The sequence below is a fragment of the Triticum urartu genome, chromosome 1A, assembly GCF_056163025.1.
Source record: "Triticum urartu cultivar PI428250 chromosome 1A, HENAU_Tu73, whole genome shotgun sequence".
Taxonomy (NCBI): domain Eukaryota; kingdom Viridiplantae; phylum Streptophyta; class Magnoliopsida; order Poales; family Poaceae; genus Triticum; species Triticum urartu.
Window position 1 is genome coordinate 333,778,664 of NC_141873.1, and position 6,091 is coordinate 333,784,754.

Genomic DNA, 6,091 nt, shown 5'->3' on the forward strand with positions numbered 1-6,091 from the left:
CCAGAATAGGATTACCATACCACTGTGGAGAGGATCTTACTCTGGTTGACCTACGTGGTTTGGTAGTAACTTGATCTGAAGTTTCATGATCAATATCATTAGATTCCTCACTAATTGGTGTAGGCGTCACAGGAACCGGTTTCTATGATGAACTACTTTCAAATAAGGGAGCACGTACAGTTACCTCATCAAGTTCTACTTTTATTCCACTCACTTCTTTAGAGAGAAACTCCTTCTCTAGAAAGGATCCATTCTTAGCAACAAATGTCTTGCCTTCGGATCTATGATAGAAGGTGTACCCAATAGTTTCCTTTGGGTATCCTATGAAGACACATTTCTCTGATTTGGGTTCGAGCTTATCAGGTTGAAGCTTTTTCACATAAGCATCGCAGCCCCAAACTTTAAGAAACGACAACTTTGGTTTCTTGCCAAACCATAGTTCATAAGGCGTCGTCTCAACGGATTTCGATGGTGCCCTATTTAACTTGAATGCAGTCGTCTCTAAAGCATAACCCCAAAATGATAGTGGTAAATCAGTAAGAGACATCATAGAGTGCACCATATCTAGTAAAGTATGATTACGACGTTCGGATACACCATTGCGCTGTGGTGTTTCGGGTGGCGTGAGTTGCGAAACTATTCCGCATTGTTTCAAATGTAGACCAAACTCGTAACTCAAATATTCTCCTCCACAATCAGATCGTAGAAACTTTATTTTCTTGTTACGATGATTTTCCACTTCACTCTGAAATTCTTGAACTTTTCAAATGTTTCAGACTTATGTTTCGAAACATTAAGTAGATATACCCATATCTGCTCAGATCATCTATGAAGGTGAGAAAATAACGATACCTGCCGCGAGCCTCAGTATTCATCGGACCACATACATCAGTATGTATGATTTCCAATAAATCTGTTGCTCACTCCATTGTTCCGGAGAATGGCATTTTAGTCATCTTGCCCATGAGGCAAGCTTCGCAAGTACCAAGTGATTAATAATCAAGTGATTCCAGAAGTCCATCAGTATGGAGTTTCTTCATGCGCTTTACACCAATATGACCCAAACAACAGTGCCACAAATAAGTTGCACTATGATTATCAACTCTGCATCTGTTGGCTTCAACATTATGAATATGTGTATCACTACTATCGAGATTCAACACAAATAGACCACTCTTCAAGGGTGCATGACCATAAAATATATTACTCATATAAATAGAACTACCATTATTCTCAGATTTAAATGAATAACCGTCTCGCATCAAACAAGATCCAGATATAATGTTCATGCTTAACGCTGGCACCAAATAACAATTATTCAGGTCTAAAACTAATCCGGAAGGTAGATGTAGAGGTAGCGTGCCGACGGTGATCACATCGACTTTGGAACCATTTCCCACGTGCATCGCCGCCTCGTCCTTAGCCAGTCTTCGCTTAATCCGTAGTCCCTATTTCGAGTTGCAAATATTAGCAACAGAACCAATATCAAATACCCAGGTGCTACTGCGAGCTCTAGTAAGGTACACATCAATAACATGTATATCACATATACCTTTGTTCACCTTGCCATCCTTCTTATCCGCCAAATACTTGGGGCAGTTCCGCTTCCAGTGACCAGTCTGTTTGCAGTAGAAGTACTCAGTCTCAGGCTTAGGTCCAGACTTGCGTTTCTTCTCTTGAGCAGCAACTTGTTTGCCGTTCTTCTTGAAGTTCCCTTTCTTCTTCCCTTTACCCTTTTTCTTGAAACTGGTGGTCTTGTTGACCATCAAAACTTGATGCTCCTTCTTGATTTCTACCTTCCCAGCTTTTAGCATTGCGAAGAGCTCGGGAATCGTCTTATTCATCCCTTGCATATTATAGTTCATCACGAAGCTCTTGTAGCTTGGTGGCAGTGATTCAAGAACTCTATCAATGACACTATCAACAGGAAGATTAACTCCCAGTTGAGTCAAGTGGTTATGGTACCCAGACATTCTGAGTATATGTTCACTGACAGAACTATTCTCCTCCATCTTGCAGCTGTAGAACTTATTGGAGACTTCATATCTCTTAATCTGGGCATTTGCTTGAAATATTAACTTCAACTCCTGGAACTTCTCATATGCTCCATGACGTTCAAAACGTCATTGAAGTCCCAATTCTAAGCTGTAAAGCATGGCACACTGAACTATCGACTAGTCATCAGCTTTGCTCTGCCAGTCGTTCTTAACGTTGTCAGTAGCATCTGTAGCAGGCCTGGCACCTAGCGGTGCTTCCAGGACGTTCTTAACAATGTCTGCAGTTGCTGGCGCAGGTGGTACACCTAGCGGTGCTTCCAAGACATAACTTTTCTATGCAGCAATGAGGATAATCCTCAAGTTATGGACCCAGTCCGTGTAATTGCTACCATCATCTTTCAACTTTGCTTTCTCAAGGAATGCATTAAAATTCAACGAAACAACAGCACGGGCCATCTATCTACAACAACATAGACAAGCAAAATACTATCAGGTACTAAGTTCATGATAAATTTAAGTTCAATTAATCATATTACTTAAGAACTCCCACTTAGATAGACATCCCTCTAATCATCTAAGTGATCACGTGATCCATATCAACTAAACCATAACCGATCATCACATGAGATGGAGTAGTTTCCAATGGTGAACATCTCTATGTTGATCATATCTGCTATATGATTCATGCTCGACCTTTCGGTCTCAGTGTTCCGAGGCCATATCTGCATATGCTAGGCTCGTCAAGTTTAAACCTGAGTATTCTGCGTGTGCAAAACTGTCTTACACCCGTTGTAGATGAACGTTGAGCTTATCACACCCGATCATCACGTGGTGTCTCGGCACGACGGACTTTGGCAACAATGCATACTCAGGGAGAACACTTTTACCTTGAAATTTAGTGAGAGATCATCTTATAATGCTACCGTCAAACAAAGCAAAATAAGATGCATAAAGGATAAACATCACATGCAATCAATATAAGTGATATGATATGGCCATCATCATCGTGTGCCTTTGATCTCCATCTCCAAAGCACCGTCATGATCACCAACGTCACCGGCGCGACACCTTGATCTCCATCATAGCATCGTTGTTGTCTCGCCAACTATTGCTTCTACGACTATCGCTACCGCTTAGTGATAAAGTAAAGCAATTACAGGGCGATTGTATAGGATACAATAAAGCGACAACCATATGGCTCCTGCCAGTTGCCAATAACTCTGCTACAAAACATAATCATCTCATACAATAAATATAGCATCATGTCCTTACCATATCACATCACAACATGCCCTGCAAAAACAAGTTAGACGTCCTCTACTTTGTTGTTGCAATTTTACGTGGATGCTACGGGCTGAGCAAGAACCGTTCTTACCTACGCATCAAAACCACAACGATATTTCGTCAAGTTAGTGTTGTTTTAACCTTCACAAGGACCGGGCGTAGCCACACTCGGTTCAACTAAAGTTGGAGAAACTGACACCCGCCAGCCACCTGTGTGCAAAGCACGTCGGTAGAACCAGTCTCATGTAAGCGTACAAATAATGTCGGTCCGGGTCGCTTCATCCAACAATACCGCCGAACCAAAGTATGACATGCTGGTAAGCATTATGACTTGTATCGCCCACAACTGTGTTCTACTTGTGCATATAACATCTACGCATAAACCTGGCTCGGATGCCACCGTTGGGGAACGTAGTAATTTCAAAATTTTCCTACGCACACGCAAGATCATGGTGATGCATATCAACGAGAGGGAGAGTGCCGTCTACGTACCCTCATAGACTGTAAGCGGAAGCGTTATAACAACGCGGTTGATGTAGTCGTACGTCTTCACGATCGACCGATCCTCAGCACCGAACGTACGGCACCTCCGCGTTCAGCACACGTTCAGCTCGGTGACGTCCCGCGAACTCACGATCCAATAGAGCTTCCGGGAAGAGCTTCGTCAGCACGATGGCATGGTGATGGTGATGATGATGCTACCGACGCAGGACTTCGCCTAAGCACCATTACGATATGACTGAGGTGGATTATGGTGGAGGGGGACACCGCACATGGCTAAGAGATCAATGATCAATTGTTGTGTCTATGGGGTGCCCCCTGCCCCCGTATATAAAGGAGCTAGGGGGAGGCGGCCGGCCAAGGAGGAGGGCGCGCCAAGGGGGGAGTCCTACTCCCACCGGGAGTAGGACTCCTCCTTTCCTAGTAGGAGTAGGAGAAGGGAAGGAAGGGAGAGAGGAAGAGAAGGAAAAAGGCCCCCCCCCCCCGCCTTGTCCAATTCGGACTAGAGGGGGAGGGGTGCATGGCTGCCCTGGCCGCCCCCTCCTCTTCTCCCAATAGGGCCCATTAGGCCCAATATACTCCCCGGGGGGTTCCGGTAACCCCCGGGTACTCCGGTATATGCCCGAAACCTCCCGAAACACTTCCGGTGTCCGAACATAGTCGTCCAATATATCGATCTTTACGTCTCGACCATTTCGGAACTCCTCGTCATGTCCGTGATCATATCCGGGACTACGAACTACCTTCGTCACATAACTTTAAGCGTGCGGACCCTACGGGTTCGAGAACTATGTAGACATGACCGAGACACGTCTTCAGTCAATAACCAATAGCGGAACCTGGATGCTCATATTGGTTCCTACATATTCTACGAAGATCTTTATCGGTCAAACCGCATAACAATATACTTTGTTCCCTTTGTCATCGGTAAGTTACTTGCCCGAGATTCGATCGCCGGTATATTAATACCTAGCTCAATCTCGTTACCGGCAAGTCTCTTTAGTCGTTCCGTAGTGCATCATCCCGTAACTAACTCATTAGTCACATTGCTTGCAAGGCTTATAGTGATGTGCATTACTGAGAGGGCCCAGAGATACCTCTCTGACAATCGGAGTGACAAATCCTATTCTTGATCTATGCCAACTCAACAAACACCATCGGAGACACCTGTAGAGCACCTTTATAATCACCCAGTTACGTTGTGACATTTGGTAGCACACAAAGTGTTCTTCCGGTATTCGGGAGTTGAATAATCTCATAGTCATAGGAACATGTATAAGTCATGGAGAAAGCAATAGCAGTAAACTAAACAATCAAGTGCTAAGCTAACGAAATGGGTCAAGTCAATCACATCATTCTCCTAATGATGTGATCCCGTTAATCAAATGACAACTCATGTCTATGGCTAGGAAACTCAACCATCTTTGATCAACGAGCTAGTCAAGTAGAGGCATACTAGTGACACTATGTTTGTCTATGTATTCACACATTTATTATGTTTTCGGTTAATACAATTATAGCATGAATAATAAACTTTTGTCATGATATGAGGAAATAAATAATAACTTTATTATTGCCTCTAGGGCATATTTCCTTCAGGTGGAGCCCTCTGTGGACTCCCGCAACCATTACCTTTCATGGGTTGAAGTCTCCATCAACGTGGACGTACGATAGCACCACCTATTGGAACCACGCCAAAAATCTCCGTGTCTACATTGCGTTTGCAAACTCCAATCCCATCCATTTACTTTCTTGAAATTAGCATGCTTTATTCTTTCCACTGCTCATACTCTTGTCATGCTAGCTTGAAATGAGTGTGAATGCTTAAACTTGTGCTAAAACTCCACCTCAACTTGAAGAACTTAAAAACTACCACTTTTGCTTGTTGAGGGTCTAATCACCCCCCTAGACCACTCTTCTCGATCCTTTTAGTAAGTTAATGCAATATTTAAGCAACTAAATGATTCCCAGCATGTTGTCGCGGGAATCAGTTGCACAAACTTATTCATAATACAGTTAAAAGCATATGACTCCTTATTATTTTATTTCATTTGAAAAAAATGAAAAATAGAATAGTGACTCCGCCACTTCTTATGGCAGTGAAGTCAGCATGTGGTTTCATAATAGAATCTGCAAACTGGAAATGATTAGAAACCATTAGCGGTAGATATTTATAATAGAAAGTCATGAACAAAACAATAAGTAATGCTAGTTAAGTATTTATAGTAACGAGAATAATTTTGGACAATAAAGTGGCCTTGCTTGAAAATATAGTATATATTTAAATAAGCATTACAATTGTTCAATTT